The 19561-nt window shown below is 44.7% G+C and overlaps 1 protein-coding gene across 4 annotated transcripts in view; it reads left to right on the forward strand.

Moving 5' to 3' along the window:
* SYT2 (synaptotagmin 2) overlaps positions 1-19561 on the forward strand; it is a 145098-nt gene that overhangs the window by 65854 nt on the left and 59683 nt on the right. Inside the window, exon 1 of one of the 4 annotated variants that reach the window (XM_083444520.1) lies at positions 12347-12473. The exons of the other annotated variants lie outside the window; for them this stretch is intronic. The gene's annotated coding sequence lies outside the window, so the exon portion shown is untranslated. Of the gene's footprint in view, positions 1-12346; positions 12474-19561 lie in introns of those variants that run through there. 4 annotated transcript variants of the gene reach the window in all.

Raw genomic sequence — 19561 nt, forward strand, 5'->3', positions numbered from 1 at the left:
TGGATTTTGTGGGTACCCTGACTCCCCCATGTTGTGGGTGCCCTGACCCCCTCTAGATTCCTGGATGCTAGCATTTGATCAGTGCTTTGAGAATGTAGATGAGCTGACAGCTCTTTGATAGTGAAAAAATGCCTGCCAACCTTTTTCTGCATCAGGGTATCACCAGGAAATATGCCATCAAGGGGAACAAAGGCAGATGATGGCCAGTCATCAACTCAGTGGGGAAGTCATGTGGATGACAGGGCTAAGCCTGTGCGAGAAAGGGAGGGGTGGGGCTCCTCCTCCTGCTGTGTGTGTTAGTGGGCAGGGGAAGAAAAGGTTGAGGGGTTCAGCTTGGATGACATAGACTGAAGGGAAATTGTGGCATTTTGCGAAAGGTTTGAAAAGTCGGGGAGAATTGGGGGCAACAGAACTCTTGGCCGCCTGGCTAGAGCACGGTATAACAAAGGGACAGGCAGCATAACTGGTTCCTCTGTTTGTAGACCTAAGCCTGCTGCTCGTAAGAAAGGAACAAAGGTAATAATGAGTTGTGAATGCTCTGAACTCTCTCTCTCTCACCATATAGATACAGGTTGTCAATATGTGTAAATAAACCACGTAGCATAAAGACACTACAGTCTCCGCTGTGCCTAATTTCCAAAGGAAACCCCAGTTAAGTGCCAAGACCCCTGGAATCTCTCACCAATCCTGGAGATTGGGGTGACCCCTAACAGTATTATAATGGTTGGCTTTGTTACCCAGATGGCTAGAATTATACATACTATGTACTGCACCTGTTCTCCTTATTTGCTGGCTTGCTCTTCTTTTCTTTCTTCCATTTTGCTGTGCCTCTCCTCCTGCTGCTTTGTTTTCATGAGTTCAACTTTAATCTGATTCTTTTCACTTCCCTCAAAGCAAGATGGTTCCTCAGAAGCCCCTTGGGTGGCGGTTAGGGGAAGGAGGTGCTGCCACTGGGAGCTGGTGATCATACAATTCAACTATTGCTTCATTTTGCATGTGGGCAAAACTAATAGTTCTGGATAGGGTTATGGGGAACAAATTTCAATTCAGTTCACCTACCACATTTGCAATTCCCAAAACAAAATGAAATGCAGTCATCAATCAAAAGTCACACTACTCAGAATTTTCACGAAATGAAATGCAGCCATCAATCAGAATTCATGCTACTCCAAATTTTGCAATGCAGCTATCTTACCAAAGAGAATATTCATAAGTGTGGGGTGAGCATCGTGCGTCAGCTGTAACGGTGCTAGTTCTGCTGGTTGAAGTGGTCAGGTGGGTCAATAAACTGGTCCCAAACCGTTAAGGGCTTCATACACCAATAGTAAGGAACCGGTTGGTCAATTGGAGAAGCCAAACAGGTCAGAGTTGGACACCCTAAGGATGCACCACGATCAGTGCGGGTGTGAGCAGACTCAGCACCCCTCCCCCCTAGGAGCGCATGATTGTAAGTTAAGTCTTGCTTGCTTGTAAATGATGGGCCCCACCTTGCTAGTGCAGTGTGTGTGTGTGTGTGTGTGTGTGTGTGTGAGTGAAGTGTTAGGACATTTTTGCCATAATAATAATAATAATAATAATAATAATAATAATAATATTTATTCCCCAGCCACTCTGGGTGGCTTCCAACAAAATATTAAAAGAAAATAGTCCGTCAAACATTAAAAGCTTCCCTAAACAGGGCTGCCTTCAGATGTCTTCTAAATGTCAGATAGTTGTTTTTCTCTTTGACATCTGGTGGGAGGGCCTTCCACAGGGCGGGTGCCACTACCAAGAAGGCCCTCAGCCTGGTTCCCTGTAACTTGGTTTCTTGCATCGAGGGAACCACCAGAAGTCCCTCGGCGCTGGACCTCAGTGTCCGGGCAGAACGATGGGGGTGGAGACGCTCCTTCAGGTATACTGGACCGAGGCCATTTAGGGCTATAAAGGTCAGCACCAACACTTTGAATTGTGCCCAGAAACGTACTGGGAGCCAATGTAGGTCTTTCAAGACCAGTATTCTAGATCCAATTGATGTGTCCAATGAACCTTGTAACCTGTATCCTGAGCTGAGGTAGAGATCATTTGATGATTTCTTTAATAAAATTAAAATTCTGTACTAACTGCAGAATGCCTGAATTACCAAGCTCCCTTATTCCAGGAACATTCAAAGCTGCTGTACCAGGCTCAGCTCCTAGCCACTGAAGCAACCTGGTCTTCTAGTACCAAAGCTGGATCTAGAAGCACCCAAGACTGTGTACCTGCTCCTGAGTGCTGTCCCCATGTAGGACCCATTGCATTTCAGCAAGGGATGAGCATGGTTCTTCTGTATATTTGTAATTCCTCAACTAAAATGTTGAGACCCCTGTGGGCTGGTGGGGAAAGCTGCTTGAAAAATAGGATCAAGTCTATCCTTTGGCTCTTTTGATCATATAAAGGAAAGTATGAAATAGATTTTTAAATGGATTCATGCCTCCAGCATTATACATAAGGACTAACAGGATTTGTTATGCGGAATGCAACACAAAGGACTGAGTCTTCCCTTTTCACCTTTGATTCCCATGCTTTGTGTATAACATTCATTGTTGCAGCCGGCCGGCATGAGCTACCTATGGGGACCATGTGGCGAGGCTCCTGGGATATTGGCTTTCTCTAGATAGCTGTCTCTGAGGGCATAGTACTGGGGACGTAGTTCCTAAGATGTTAAGGTAGAAATAGGGACAAAGGGGAGAAAAGAATCAGAGAAAAGAAGTGAAAAGGAGCCAGTCATCAGGGCTGCAGTAACACCATTGATGGGAAAGCTACCCTCAACCTCTTCTTGCATCCTGGGTACAGCAGGGTCTGGGTTTAGGTGGTGCAAGCATGGTCTCTTTCCTACTATATTTATATAAAAGTATATTTATATACCACTTTATATAAATAACCAAAAACGGATTGCACAAACGGAACAAAATGCCACCAAATAACAGATATGAAAACTGTAAACATGAACACAAAAGGAGCAAAGTCGAAACCTTTAAAGCCCCGCAGAGGAGGAATGTTTGCATTGCCTGCCTAAACACCACCAGGGATGAGGATTTAATGATTCTTTGCCTTCATTGATCCGATTGCAGAGACATTGCCTTGCTTCATTCGTGGACTTATTATGGATGAAGAGGAACAGACTCCAATCACTCAGGAGAGGCATTGTGCCCATGCAGATGGATCACCTGTTTATTTAGCATTCTTCCTGATTTGCTTGTACAAAGCTTACGTGGTGGTCTTCTGATCTGTTTACGAGGCAGTTGCAGGAGCATTCATCCTGCACCCGTCCTTTACATGTATTCCAGCTAGTCGTTCTTTTCCATTCATTTCCCCATCACTTTTCAAACCACAAAAAGTCTCTCTCTGTGATTTTTAAAGTGGATTTGTTGTGCTAGAGCAACAGAGACCTTTAATCGGCTTTAAATGCACCAGCCTAGATTTCTGGTATACGAAAGGCAAGCTAGAGGAAGGCTAAAGGCATCTGTGGCCATCGGGCACACTATGTGGTCCCCGCTTGGGAATCAGTGGCCTGTGGAAAGAATGAGGAGCCTTGTGGCATTTGATCTCATTTCCCATCATGTACAACTCAGATAATGGGTGCTTAGTTGGGTGTGTGTTTGGACTGGAGGAGGGGAAACAGTCCGGGGGAAGCTTTTCTTTGCAGAAGATAAAATACCTTCAATAAATCCTAGATAACTTCGGGGGTGAGCATGGTTTTTATCACACAAAACCAGGCAGCAGTGGACCATCCCAGGGTAGCCTTGTGATTTTCATGAACGTGGCTTGTATGAAAATTGAGTCGACGAGCAGCATAGCTTGGAAAACCCCAGTGCCTGTGACAGATGGCAGCAATTCCGAGGATTCATAAATGGCGATAATTAGGGCTATTAATACTGCTCTATCTCATGGGGGGGGGGCGGCAGCAAAGCTTTCCCCACAAATGTCTGCAAAGCAATATGACCTTTGAGGACAAAGTATGTCAGGAAGGGCACATGCTTATTCATACTGGTGCAAATCTTGTCATAAATTCATCTCAAACGGCTGGCCTTGAAGCAGTACCAACAAACTATCTTTTACATTACGTTCCAGTGGATTGTACCAAACCCCAAAGCCCTAAAGTTACTTATTTATAAGGTTTGTATTTCCACATGCAATCTACCTAAAACACAGTAAAACAAAATACACTTTATAATGCAACCCATCCTCCTTCCTCTTAGGTCCCCCTTCAGCCACTGAGCAGCCTTGAATCATCTTGGCTTTATTAGCCTCAGCTTAGTTTGTCTCAGGGCTCACCCTAGCGTGGCCAAGTGAAAAAAAGAACAGGGCTCCTGTACCTTTAAATCATGGTTGTGTGCTTGCTTTCAGCCAGAGGGCCACATTCCCTTTTGGATAACATTCTGGGGGCCACCTGCCACTGGTGGATGGGGCCAGAGGCAAAGCAACAAATGTGAATTTTACCTGTAGGCTGATTTCTACACACTCACACACCCTCCCTTTTATCATCCACTCTCAGACCCTCCAAGTGTCCCTATTTTCCAGGGACGTCCCTGACTTGGGGAAGCCGTTCCTGTTTCTGATTTGATCCCAGAATGTCCTGCTTTTCCTTAGGACATCCCTATTTTCACTGGGAAAATGTTGGAGGGTATGGAGCTGTCTAAAGGCAATCCTGTATAGGGAAGGTTGTTTTTTAAAATATTTAAATGTTTTTATATACGTTGGAAGCTGCCCAGAGTGGCTGGGGCAACCCAGTAAGATGTGTGGGGTATAAATAGTATAATTATTATGGAACAGGACATCCCTATTTTCATTGGAGAAATATTGGAGGGTATGCAAAAAGAACTCAAGGAGGGCGCAAAGCATGCTTGGTGATGGATGTGACCTGCCTCCTGGCTCCTCATCCCTAAGCTACACCTTACAAAATTCCCTCTTCTACATAGCTTTTAAAAGTGCAAAGGGCCAGCCCTCTTCTCCACCCAGCCACCCTAGCTCACCATGCTCAGGAGTTCCTTTATGAGGGATGTCATTGCCTTGTGGAGATTCTTGGTTAACAACAGGGTATTGGGCCACATTTACAGTATTTATTTAGCATGTTTAGCAGCAAATGGTCCCAGGGCACAAATGCATATAACATGAAAAGCATACTTAAGGATATTTTGAAGGCTAAACTACATAGAACATTGTGTCATACATAAAACATCAGTTTTTAAAAAAACGACATGGCAGCAGGAAATGAATAAAGCAAATTCTGTCAATCAGCATTAAACTTCACACCTCCTGGAAGCCTGGGAATATGAATAACGCCATAAACAAGGAGCCACCACAGAGAAGACCCTGCAACACACTTATGTCCTGTGGATCCCATTTGGCGAAGGGATCACAAGTAGGGCCTGCTCTGCTGATCTTAATGCATGGGCCGATGTCCCCTTGTGCTAATAATATAACAGGGCTCTGCTAAATTAATGAACATTCCTCTCTTTATTTTACTGCAAAACCAAAGTCCTTTTAGACTGGAAGAAAATTAATTTAAACAGGAACTGGAAAAGTATGCATTTACAATTGAAGCCAATGTCAGTCATGCTCAGAGGAGACCCATTGAAATCAACAGGCTTCAGTAACAAATGTATTTCAATGGATCTGCTTTGAATATTACTTAGCTGGGTATCACCCAATGAGTTTATTCTTAGAGCAGAATCATAGAATCTTAGAGCTGGAAGGGACCTAGTCCAATCCTCTGCAATGCAGGAATCTCAGCTAAAGCATCCATGACAGATGGCCATCCAACCTCTGCTTAAAAACCTCCAAGGAAGGAGAGTCCACCACCTCTTGTGGGAGTCTGTTCTAGAATGCCAGGGTCAGCAACGTAACATCCTTGGGCACCTGCAGATGTTCCAACATCTCTAAGCCAGCTCTAGCCACCATTTTAATTTCCTACTAAATCCCTGCCTCTGATAGTAGGTGAGCCCACCAGAGGCCCTCAAAGCACCCTGCAGACTGCTCAAACAGGAGTTGACATTGGTTTAATAAAAACACTTTAAATTCATCCTTCTAGTTAACACGACACAACATTGCCTTGTAGACAAGCTTTAAAAGAAAGCCCAAAAGTCATTTAGCAATCAGTGATGGGGGGGAAATGGATGGGAATTGTTTTGCTTTAGCAGAAAGAGACTTTAAAATGGAAAAAAAGTACCACCCCTAACTGCTGCTTCTCAAGTGTTGTCCCTGAGAGGCTGTTAGGGCATCAGTACAGCCCCTCCATAATCAGAGCAAGAAATGAAGCGTCTTCACAAGCAATTTAATCCATCTGCTCAGTAGGGGAAATAAAAGGCGGTTCCAGTGTTTTCTAATTAAGAAGTTAAGCACCTCCACAGCTGAATAGGCCCAGGCTGGCGCTACCCTGCAGGTCCTCATCCTGCAAGCAATCAGCTGTGTGATGAGTCTGGAAAATCCTGTCACATAGCTTGCTGGATGCCTTGCACTCCCCATGATGTTTCGCTACCCTTCCTCTTTGTACTGTGTTGACATTCATCATTCGCCTTCCTTGGAAAAATCAATTACCGTGCAGGAGCAGGTGGCTTCCAATGTATGCTGTGATGTGTATCACATAGCAGAGCTCAGATGGGGTTAGGAGTTGGGAGTTAGTGTGCTGTTGTGGCTGAGGGTGTGATCTGTACTCCAGGAAGACCTTGGTCCAAATTGCATCTTGGCCATTCAACCCGTTTTCAGCAACTTGCTCATGAAATATGGGGATAATGTTAGCCTACCCTATAGGGCTGTTGTGAGGGATATTGAAATACTGTAGTGTAAAGGATGCTAAACCACCATCACTTATCAGGGATCCTGTAACTGCATCCTGCACTGTAGATTCTGCACAGTGCAGGTGTTTGGAATTATTGATCTCCAAGGTCCCTTCCTATTCTCTTATTCTACAGGTAAGCCCCCATGTTTGAATCAGTGAGAGTTTATGTCTCCCACAGCACCAAGAAAGTATGGAAATATAAAAAGGAAAGGAGAAATGTCATGCCATGTGTGCAATAAATCTGTATGTTTTTAAAGGTGCCATGGGATACCTTTGTTTTATGTCTTAGCCACTCTCAGTGCAGCCCAGATGTAGACCACCCCCCGTCAATGTTCAATACAGTGGGCTGCATCTGAGACAGACAATCCCAAAGGACAGAGCCAATTGTAAGTGCTCAAAGAATGGGACACAAAGTTGCTGCTGTGTTTGTACCTGCAATACTGTACTGCCTAATTTAAAACTTCGTAGCAGTTATTCCTAGTGTGCTGGGAAAGCAAATATGGTGAGCTGTATTTAATTTCTATTTAAATTCTAGTAATTATGTATATATCTGCATATATACATATAAATCAGCACATGCAAATTGCATGCTCTCTTTTGTCCTCTTTTTCTGGTGATGCAAATCCTTCTCTTTGGCAGCACATGGGCTTCTTACTTGTGATCAGCAAATACCTCTATCAGACTCAATGAACATATGAAGCTGTCTGAGTCCAGGCATCGGTCCATCTAGGAAAGTGTTGTTTACTCAAAATGCATTTGCTCTCCAGAACCTTAGGCAGAGGTCTTTCTCAGATCTGGAGATGCCTGAAACTGCATATATGATCTTCTGTATGCAAACCATATTTTCCTGAGCAATCTATCATCCCTGCCCAGGAAGACATTAATCTTGCTTAGCCTATAGGTCCTAACATCTGCACAATAGCACAGGCTGAGCTCAATACACCATGTTTGGAAGTTCCAGAAAGACTGCAGCTAAGAATTCTAGGTACTGAAAATCTCCCACATTAACCCAAATCTCTGCAATTGCAGTGAAACAGCTGAAGCAAATTATATTTGCATTGGTGTCTGCTAGCAATCCAGTATGCTTCTGTATGGAAAACCCTTCACTTGTCTTTAGACCATGTTGTTATCACTTTTTATCTTTGCCAACACTCCATCCTAGTACAAATCTTTGCACATTTCTGCCTGCAAAAATGGTTATTTATTCTAGAAATAAATGGACATTTAAAAAAAAATGATGGATTTGCACATTGCCATCCACGTGTATAACTCAATCAACTTGATGTAGTATGTGGAAAAATACAGATCTGAAAATTCCTTTTGTATGTACATTATGATGTGGTATTGGAGGTCTATGAGTTACTTTTCTATGTCTCTTTTAGTGCACAGGGTTACTAAAGGTAGGCGTAGAATTAAAGTTATACACACTGTGGGAAATTGCAGTCAAACATAACTATGCCTGAGAGCTAGTTAGTGTATGAAGGGGTTGGGACCACAGAGTTCTGTTCCTAGACTTAACTAGGTCACACTCCCTTTCCTCCATGAGCGTCTTTCTTTTCCTTTCACTCTGCACCACTTTCTCTCTGGTTAAGTTTGCTCTCAAACTTAGAACACATGTTTGGAATTATCTTCTGTATTTTCTTCCCAATAAGAGTTTGCCTGTGTTCTCCTTGCAGATGCATAGAACAACACATGTATCAGACTTTTGAATCTGTAAGTAAAGCATTTTAAACTTAGAAGTGTGTGGTCTGTTCCTTGCAAAAGGAGTAGAAAGAGGGGAGCTTTGTAAATGGGATAAGATAAGTCTAGTAACATATATTCCTAACACTATGCTGCTGCTTAACTTTTGTGAGTTTAAACTCTGCTACTGGAGCTCTCTCCTGTTGGAAAGTCTGTTCATGTTTTAAGCCAGCTGATTCTTTGTTATCCATCCTATACACGCAGGCCACAGGGATTCATATATTTGCCTTCCCCGTGCACAACTGCACATGTAATCTTATATTTGGTTTTCATGCTTTGCAACTGAAATACCATTCTTTTCTTTGGCGTTTTTGGCTGTGCACTAAGGCAAGTGAGAACTTTTCCACATTTTGCAAGAAGTACAAAGAAATTAACCTCAGAAGACTTATGAACTACAGGACTCCACTCCTGTAATTTGTTTCTTGTTAAATTTGTGGTGTAGGCTGAGGCAAAAACTAATGCCAGGCTTAATAAGGGAATCTTGTGTCTCTGAGATGAGAAAGACCTTGGCTAGAATCAATTAGCTGGTTATGATCAAATCAATGGCAGTTTGGAATGGCTTCTCCTGCTGCTGCTGTACATCTCGAGCCAGGCAGCTTTATAGCCTGACCAACTTCCTTATAGCATTAGCTACATTTCTTCCCCTTATTGCATTATCAATTATTTTCAGAAATCAATTGAAATCAATTTTTCTGGATGTGGAGGAGGATTGGAACAGACTGTCCCATTTTCAGAAGGCACTTGTGTGACACCCAGACATAGAACCTCTAAATATTCCTGCCTAATTGCTTGCAATTTCAAGCACCTTATCCTAAATGGGAATTATTGTTCAGAGCAGAAATGTTGACCTTCTCGGTTCAGTGGCAGAGTACTTGCTTTGCATGCAGAACGGCCCAGGTCCAATCCCCTACATCTCCAGGTAGGGCTGTGAATGTCCACCTGAAATCCTGAAGAACTGCTGCCAGACTATTCTAAACTAGACAGAGCTGAGGTCTGACTCAGTATAAATCAGTTTCCAATGTTCTAACTGCAGTGAACAAGAGAACATAGAGGACAATCCTTTGCATGTACTCGGAAGTCTTTGTTATATTTGATGGGGCATACGATCACAGCCATGTAGACCAAGCCTAGGAAAGTTTTTATGGAAACATGGACACCTGAATTCAATAGGACCTACTCTCAAATGTGAACATTTGTATCCACAGTGCTTGGAAAAAGGATGGAAGGCATTTCTCTTGCTTCACAGCATGTTTCACCACCTTGGGCAGTGGGAGAGCACAGCAGCCATCCAGTTGAAACCAGTGTTGGAAATCGGACCCAAGCTCCTCTCCTGCATTCACTCAGCAACATACAACCTCCAGCAGGGATGATAATGTGGATGCGTTGTGTAGTCCACCTGCTGCCCTCCAGATTTCTTGGCCTCCAACTTCCATCAACCCCAGCTAATGGCAAATGGTCAGGGATGGTGGGCGTTGTAACTTATGACATCTGAAAGCCACCACATTAGCTCCCCAAGTTATAGTAATGAGGAAGCTTAGGTTCAATCAGAAGAGAAAGGTTCAAATTAAAGCTCAGACAACTGACCTAAGAGGATCTGGAGTTTTCATTATTTGTGAATCTCACTCTGCTACCATTTGGTATTGGGCAGACTGTAAATATTTTAATAAGTTGTAAAATAGTAAAGTCGCTAACAGTAAAGTCGCTGTCAGTAACAGGCAAACCCACTGCTAAAGAAAGGCTGTTATTCCCAGGCAAGTAAAATTGTTTCTATTTTAGGATATCTTTTTCTTCCTGATAGATGCATGATAGATGTGCATGCTGTTGATTTTACACACACATCATGACATACTAGTACCCCAATCTATGGTATTATTACTCCACTTACATAGCCTGCATGGTGTACTTTATACAGAAAAGTGGGATGTAAAGACATTGTTTTGTTTTTAAAAAATCTGTTGGCAGTTTTTAAAGCAAGAAACTGAAGTTATATGAGGCATGTGCCGTGGACCCAGTTCTTGTGATGTAACATGTGGATAATGTGCTAAGAAGCAAGTTGACACACAAACATTTCATCACTCCCCTCTATGCTAAATTAAATCAGTGCTTGACAACATATAGCAGCGTGATTTTGCAAACCAGTTTATACTGAAGCATTTGACGTTTTTATTTGTTTAAACTTTTGAAACAAAGTTATAAACTGTTTGAAGTGCAGTTTATAAATTCTTGAATAAAATAGTGTTTATGGCTCAAATTCTATGCACACTTACCTGGAAGTATGCCAGCTAGAAGCAAGGTTACTTCTGAGTGCACATTGTGCTGTAAATCTCATTGTCCGATCTCTCAGCTGTGCTACTAGTCCCAAATGTGTAGGGATAACCCTAATTTAACTATATAGAATTGTATTTTGCACATGCTCATAACGCTGTTGGTGAAATATGCACCAGAATATAAACCAGTTCCTTATAGCAGATCACACATTGCACTGGAGCAGAACTGTGATTGCATCAATATTTTATATCTCACAATAAAAGAAATTGAATTCTCTGGACCATAACCTTTGTCAAGCTAGAGGGAGGAAAGGGGAAATGACTGCTGTCGTGCCCTTGTCTCTCTAACCCTGCGGGTAGGGAACCTCAGGTCTAGCGGGTAAAGTGCAGCCCTCAGTACTGTCTGTGGGCCACCAGCCCCCTCTGAGTGCTTTTATTAGCTGGCGTAGTGGTTACAGTGTCGGACTAGGACCTGGGAGAGCAGGGTTCAAATCCCTTCTTGGCCACTAAGCTCCCTGACTGACCTTGGGCCAGTCACAGCCTCCCAGCCTGACCTACCTCACAGGGTTAGTGTGGGCAATAAATGAGGTGGGGGAGAACCATGTCCACGACCTTGAGCTCCTTGGAGGAAAAAAGGAGGGATATAAATGCAATAAACAAACAAAACAATAGTGTCCTTGAACTCTGCCCGGCGGACACAGGACAGGGAGGAGTGTAAACTAGCCTTACAGTACCAAAGTCACGTAGGGATGTGGGTGGCGCTGTGGGTTAAACCACAGAGCCTAGGACTTGCCGATCAGAAGGTCGGCTGTTCAAATCCCCAAATCGGTGAGCTCCCGTTGCTCGGTCCCTGCTCCTGCCAACCTAGCAGTTCGAAAACACGTCAAAGTGCAAGTAGATAAATAGGTACCACTCCGGCGGGAAGGTAAACGGCGTTTCCGTGCACTGCTCTGGTTCGCCAGAAGCAGCTTAGTCATGCTGGCCACATGACCCGGAAACTGTACGCCGGCTCCCTCGGCCAATAAAGCGAGATGAGCGCCACAACCCCAGAGTCGGCCACGACTGGACCTAATGGTCAGGGGTCCCTTTACCTTTACCTTAAATGCAATAAATAAATAAAACAATAGCGTCCTTGAACTGTGTCCGGTGGATAGAGGACAGGGAGGAGTGTAAACTAGCCCTACAGTACCAAAGTCACGGTCATATTCGCTGCTGTGCCCACTGCTGCCTCGAGCTTCACCCACCGAAGGGAAAGGCGTGTGGCCCTCAGTAGCCCTCAGTGAGTCTCCAAGCGCCTTCTCTGCCTGTCCCGACTTGGCCCTCGCCCGGGGGAGGGGCTGAGGCGAGGCCGCCCCCCGACGCCCTCGCCCGGGCCAGGAGTCCGCCTTCCGGATTTCCCTCCGGGATCACCCAGCGAGGAGGGAGGGAGGGCCGGGCCCATCCGCGCTGTATGCAGCCGGATGTGAGAAGCATGACAATTGAGGCGGAGGGAGCGGGGCGCGCGGTGTGTGTTTGTACTACTGCAGAGCGAAGGAGGGAGGGAGCGAGGGAGGCCCCGCCGCCGCCGCCGCATCCGCCGCCTGGATGGGAGCTTCGCGAGGAGCCCAAGTTCTGCGGCGTCCAGGCTGGCGCTGAGAGGACTCCCGGCCGCCCGCCCACCGACCCACCCGGTAAGGCTGCGGCTCCTCGTGGCTTGTGGAGACCCCGCGCGAGGGAAGGAGGGAATCCCCCAGCAGTGCGGCTCCTCCTCGCCAGCAAAAGTGCAGCAGACCTCGAGCGCGCCACACACACACAAACACACACTCGCTCTCTCCGTCCGCCTTCTGCGAAGTGCCTTGGCAAACTCGGAGGCGAGGCGGTGGACTAGGCGGCGTGGCCGGGGAATCCGGCGGGAAGGCGGCGAGCGGGAAGGAGGGGGCCGGCCTTGGCGTGGCGTCCCCGGGAGTGCGGCAGGCTCTGCGGCGAAAGTTTGCAGGAGGCGGCAGAGGGCGGGCGGCCCGCGCTGCAGAAGGCGGCGGCGGCGCCTTCGCTTGCCTTTTGGCGCCTCCCTGCCAGGCTTCAGACAGGGGCTCTTGCCGGAGGGGGTTTGGGGCTCAGCCCCAAATAGTGCCGCTGAGTATAGGCAGAGTGTTTTCCGGCCCCCGCCCCACATATTCGCGCCTCAGCCCTCCTATTTTAGAAACGAAGCCGAGGCTGTCAACCCTGCAGCAGACAAAAATCAATGTGGGGCGGTCTTCAGTGGGTCATTTGCAAAAGGAGAGAGGTGTGCCTCGTCTCGAGCTGTCCGTCAGAAGCCAATGACACTGGGGGTGGAGGAGAGTTGGCACTCTGCACAGGCTCAGATGCATTTCACAGGTTGTCCGATGTATTCCTGGCTCAGACTCCTGAGGCTGGGAAGCCTGACTAGCCCGCTGCGGATTTATAAAACGGGGGGGGGGGGGGTGCATAAGAGGAAGCTTCGCTGCTCGTGAAGTGCTAAACTAAAGCTTGATGGTGCCCTTCAGATTCGCAGTACAATCCTATGTATGCCTACTTAGAAGCAAATTCCGTTCAGTTGAATAGAACTTGCTCTCAGGTAAAGGGTGTGTTTGCAGAATTTGTGTGATGGGATATCCATTATAAAAAAAAGGAATCTCAAGATCTTGAAGTTCCTTTCAATAACGAGACTTTTGCTGTATTGGACCATATGGAGTTATGTTTATCTTGTGGGGAACAGATAGCAAGAGGAAAACCCCTCACATTTTTAATTGCTGTGCTAGTCTTAGCGTTCATTCAGTAAGAGTAGCACAGTAGGGGATGGGGGGGGGGTGGCCTTGCTGCAAAGGGGAGGTGGTAGTAGCTATGCTGAAACAGATCAACTCTCTCTCTCTCTGTGTGTGTATTTACACACAATTGTGCACTCCAATATTGGGGAGGGAGACTGTACAACCTAGAACTAATTTCAAATGATGGGAGTGGGGAGAAGGCATGCAAAAAAAGAAGAAGATATACAGTATGCAAATCAGTTGGTTAGAGCATGGTGCTGATAATGCCAAGGTTGCAGGTTTGATCCCTGTAAGTGACAGCTGCATATTCCTGCATTGCAGGGGGTTGGACTAGATGATCCTCAGAGTCCCTTCCAACTCTATGATTCTATGTTATCTTGGTTGATTTTATCGTCTCCCTTTTAAAAGGCTCCACAAACAGTGTTTAAGGAATGGCACACGAAGAAGTATTCAGTCTGGTGAGGACCAAAAGGTTGTTTAAAAAGTAAAAATTTGTTGGAAAAAGTTCACAAAACATCATTTGCATCGGGTAGGGAAGGCATTACATGCCACCAGGGATGTCGCAGGTAATAGCCAATAAGTGCTCATAAATAGTTATGTGGGCATGCTCCATGCAACAATAGATGTGTGGTGTTAGGTGGGGATTTCATTGTCAGACCTATAAAATAACTCTTGAGTGCTGGGAGGATGAAATTTCCTCAAAACAGGTAAAGTAGCTGGGAAAGATAACATTTGGATAACATATGTATTTGTATGCATGGTGAGAAGATGGATTCAGGTGCGTTAAGACATCTGCCCAAAGATGCTTCTCTGTGGGACCAGAGGCTTTCTCTTGCTGCCCTTCCTTACCAGACACTCTTTGCACAGGGTGATGGTTTGTTCTACACCTACATTGACCTGAATATTTCACAGTAGAGGTCACTGTGACAGCAGGGTCCCAGCTGGCTGAATCTACACCATCCTTTTTACTTCTAGATCATTGGTCCTCAGCCGGTGGATCCTAACTCACAACTAGGTTGCAGTATTTTAAAAGCTGGGTAATGCCAGCTCTCATAAATCCTGAGTGTTGATCATGCTTGCTGGGGCTGATGGGAACTGTAGTTCACAATATCTGGAGGGCATCACATGGATTCTCTCCAATTTACATTCTGTTCAAACATCTTTTATTGCGTATGGTGATTACCAAAGGGATATATATTTTCCCCAAGTGCTCCATCTGGGACAATGGTGAGTTAGAACTGAAACTGCTAACTCTCAAACTTTGAGTGTTCTCTTCTGTTACTAAAAAGCCCTTGGGGATAAAGTGCCCTAAAGGAATATGTGCTAGTGAGAACATGCCCCAAGTTAGAATTAGTTTATGCCTCCCTGGTGAGCATACTTTGCTTAGAAATACAATATATTCCACCATTGTGCTCTGCATCGCTAGAATCTTTGCCAATAGCTTCTTCGCTCCAAGGGTCTCAGGATGCTGTGTAAATGTTAACCAGTTGAGCCTTGCAAGCAATTAATTCCCCATGGTCAAGAGAAAATACTGATAAATAGTACAAAGTTCAGTGGCGTTTTGGAATCTATGGGTTTTATAGCACACCTGCAATTTTGCATTGGATGTAGCAATCATTTCTGGTTTAAATCTCGTTGAAATGAATGTGTTTGAAATGAAGTCTGCAAATGTTAGTCTGCAAGCTTTGCTAAGCTTTGCTAAGTGACTGGTGTGAAGATTACATATTGCTTGATAGATTTACTCTGCAAATAAAAAGAAAAGTAATCCAATCCATGTGGCATATAAATTCTTAATAACAATAGTAATAATATTTAGGATTAGGTTAACACCCCTCTCCCCAGGCAGGGCTTTGTGGACCAGCAGAACCACCACTGCATGCAGAGCCTGGGCTCATATGGATAGAGTGGCTACAATCCTATGAACAGTATCTTGGGCGTAAGCCTCATTGAATATCAGTGGTACTTATGTTTGGGTAAACATGCATAAGATGGTGTTGCAGGAAACAAATATATTTCAGTACTCTTGTTGCCTGGTTTGGCTAACTTCACAAATGTCTCTCTGACTTCCTAAAGTGCCATTTACCATCTAACAACAGAAAAACCTGGACTGCCTTTTCAGATTAGAAGTCTTAGCAAGTGGGGCTGGAGACCTGTGGTTGAGATTTGCTGCAAAATCTCATGCTTGTTTTTGGAGCCTCTGAAGTTCATAAGAACATATGAACTGGTATTCAGAGGCATACTTCAACAGTGTAGGTAGCACACAGCCATCGTGGCTAGTAGCTTCTTAAACTTCCATGAATTTTTCTGGTTCATTTTAAAAACCATCAAGGTTTTAAAGCCATCCATGTTCTACTCCATTCTCTTGATTCATGTACCCATTTGTAACCCTCCTCTGATTTCTCTGGGTCTCTGCAGGTTCATCCTAGTGCAATCCCTTACCTAACGTGTAGAGTTAAGGCACTGTGAGCCCTGACAGCTTTGGAGAGTTTCTTGCCCCAAAAGGCATGGCGTAAATTTGTTAAATTAAAATCAAAAATTTATTTGGCTTTGTGTATTATTTTCTCAGTGGCATTATGCAAGTCACTTATGCCAAATGAATAGGATATTTTAGTTCCAGGAGGCTGAGAGCTGCCTTCATTGGGAGGTGCTCTGATATTCTGGGGTTAGCAATCACTAGCAATTAAACCTTGCTGAAGGTCAGGAATACTGGATACAGCTTCTCTTTATATTAAATATGTAAATGCTATGTAGGGTCTCAGGAAACCTCTGTCAGTGCCAGCTGTGCAGCTAGCCAAAGCATCCTTGGCCTGTGCACTCATTCATGAAGGTGAGATAAATCTGAACTAAGTTTTATTCTGTAACAGGAACAGGAGGAGGGCCATGGCTCAGTGGTAGAGCATTATTATTTTTTTGGAAACAAAAGTTTCCAAGTTCAATCCCCACCATCTCCCGTTAAGAGATGGGAATATCCTCGGCCTGAAACCCTGGAGAACTGCTGCCAGTCCTGAGCTTGATGGAGCAATTGCCTGACAGCTTCCTATGTTCCTAGGATCTCAGAACCCTTGTTTGTTCAGGGTTCTGTCTAGTCTACTCTTCAGCCTTTTTGAAACCAAAAGAATAACGTGTTGTCCATCTGGGAAAACTACTAGAAAATCAGCATTTCTTACTCATGCTGGGGGACAGGCTTCAAACTTCCTCATGCATTGAAAAAGTGTATGAGGAGTTGCGCTGAGTAGCCCCACCCACTGCTACCGATGTGCACATGGGCAACATCACCTGTGTGTTTGGTGGCTGTGTGGAGGGACCCTCCACATAGATTTTTATGGGTAGAGCTCATAAATGCAAGCAAGAGCCTGGACCATTCAGGAAACGCCTTATTGTGAAGGAACTTAATGCACAACCTCTGAATCTGCACCTAGCAGGAGGGAGGAGGGCCTTTGCAGTACACTCCCTTGGACACTCATATGTTATTTCAGTGCATGAGAGGGTGTGATTGGACTCAAGTGGAAATGTTTTTACAAGCAGATCGCATCTTATGTGGAAGTTACATCCCTGGCTATTGCGTGTATAAGCAAAAGCGCATAAAGCCAGAACACCACCCAGAAAACCATTAAAAATCCCTTAGCAAATCCCTCCAACCTTCTCTACAGCTCTTCAAGGCCTTCTTCAAATCTCTCCAGTAGCCTCTAATCTGTTTGCAACCTCCTTCACCCTCCACATTCTACTGAGACCCCAGCCACACCCAAATGCTCTCCCAATGGCTGATGAGATTGCCAGCTGTTTTTACAGCTTTCCCATTCTCTTTCCCCCTGCATGCATTGATTGATTGATTGGCAATCCATGTAAAGCTGCAAATGCCTGAAATCAGTGTAGGATCTACAAGTATTGTACTAGGATGCATTTGCTAGCATCAGACACTAGGGGCTTCAGTAGCACCAGCTGAATGGACAGCTCCTCTGTATACAGATACTGCACAAAGGGACCTCGGAAGTGCACTTGAAAGACAGTGGACATCAAAGTGCTTCAAGTCAGAAGCCTCCACTTCAAGGGCAGCTATTAGCACAGAAATGATTTGGTAGCTGTTCTCAGGGCGCTCGTATCCAGCATTCTAAAACAGTGTAAAACTCATCATTATCATCCTAGCCTACATCAGGGTTTGAGTTTTCGAAATAGTTGAGACATGAAAAAAGCATGGTGTGAGACTAAATCTTATTAAGTAACATCAACACTATTATGGAATCAGATTTAAAGCAAGGCTTATAAAATTTATATTCAGATACGCATTACAGTTTTAAAACCAGGTGCTCATTTTTAAACAGAGTGCTAGCTACTAAAACCTCATCCCTTGGCATACGTATTATAATGAGAAACTATAATACAGTAGTGAATGCATTAAAGCCATCTATGTACTAGGGATGCAGTCCTAATCTCCCCTGTGCTGGCTAGGAGGAAGTGTGGGCCTCATTCCACCAGCCTCCTCTGGCAGAGAGGAGCACCACTGATAGGATGAGCTCACTGTAGCAGAGGCCTGACCTTTAAGGTTGTGAGGATAGGACAGGGAGGAGGAGAGCTATGTATGTCACCTTGAGCTCCTTGGAGAAAAGGTGGGATATAAATACAAAAACAAACAAACAAATAACAGAGGCTTTCCCTTGCGTGCATGGAGCACAGCTCACTTGATGAATGCCTGCTTTGTGGAATCTAAATCATCAACTTCAAATCGCTTGTTTGTTTTCTAGATTTCGTATCTGCCCTTTACCGCAAGGTCCCAGGTTGCATTACAACCACATAATATGCAATTATAAGGACAGCTAAAACCATTGCAATTCTAAAATGAGTAAAAGCATTCCAAATGGATCCATTCCCAGCGTAGCTCTGTGGTCGAGCACATCCAGAAGAATTCATGTTCAACCCCTGGCACATCTGCATAAAAGAGTTTTGGGTGGCACAGGACCACTGGAGAGCAGCTGCCAGTTGAAATGGACAGCACAGTCGTGGAAGGACCAAATGGTATGACTTGGTCTAAGGCAGCCTTCTCTAACCTGGTGCCCTCCAGATGTTTTGGCCACCAGCAGCTGTGGTAGCTGGAGCAAATGGGAGCTGTAGTCTAAAACATCTAGAGGGCACCAAGTTGCGGGAGGCTGGCTTAAGGCAACTGTACGTGCTTATCTCTAATTGAAGGATCTTATGATGAAAAGCTGACCTTTACCTTATTCCCTGGAGAGCAGCTGCTACAAGCGCCAATAATCCCAACTGCTGCTGACGACAACAGTTGGTTAACAGCATCGGGCAAAATGTGCCTGTGGTCTGACTAGTCCAGTTATCTGATGATTAAAAATTAGGAAGAACTGCAGATGTTACAGAAGATTGGATGTCCTTTGGGACTTGGCCCCATTGAACTAAATGGGACTTACTTCAGAGTCAGCATGTATACACTTGCTCTGTGAATTGCTGCATTGTGAGGAAAGGTGCGCATGCATTTGCCACTTCCAGTGCAACAAGCAAGAGTCATTTGTGCACCTGCTTTTTGCTCCCATGTTTTTTTTGAACATGCAAGACAAGTTTTGCGGTTCTTACACAGGGCATGACAAAGACGGTTGCTAGCCACCATATTTTGTCTTTGTTTGTGTCTCCTTTCAGACTAGATCACTTCTTTAAAGTAATCTAAACTGAATGACTTTCCCCCAGATAAATGATTTGCTGACTTGGGAGGAAAGGACCTTGTCTGGAGAGCTTCAAGGACTAACCATAGATTTATGATTTGGGAACTCTGTCGTAGATGTACAGTAATGCTATCAATATGGCAGAGTCAATGCTTGCTTTGTTTACAATAATTTCAGTATAAAATCAGATCATTCCTTTTGAAAATTCAAGGACAAATTTAATTTCCCTCCTGCATGGGCGGGGTAATACAACTGCCACCAGCCCCAGCCAGCATGGTCAATGATCAGGACTGATGGGAGTTGTAGTCCAACAACATCTGGAGGTTAATG

This window comes from Podarcis tiliguerta (genome assembly GCF_965153285.1).
Source record: "Podarcis tiliguerta genome assembly, chromosome: 6".
In the NCBI taxonomy this organism is placed as follows: domain Eukaryota; kingdom Metazoa; phylum Chordata; class Lepidosauria; order Squamata; family Lacertidae; genus Podarcis; species Podarcis tiliguerta.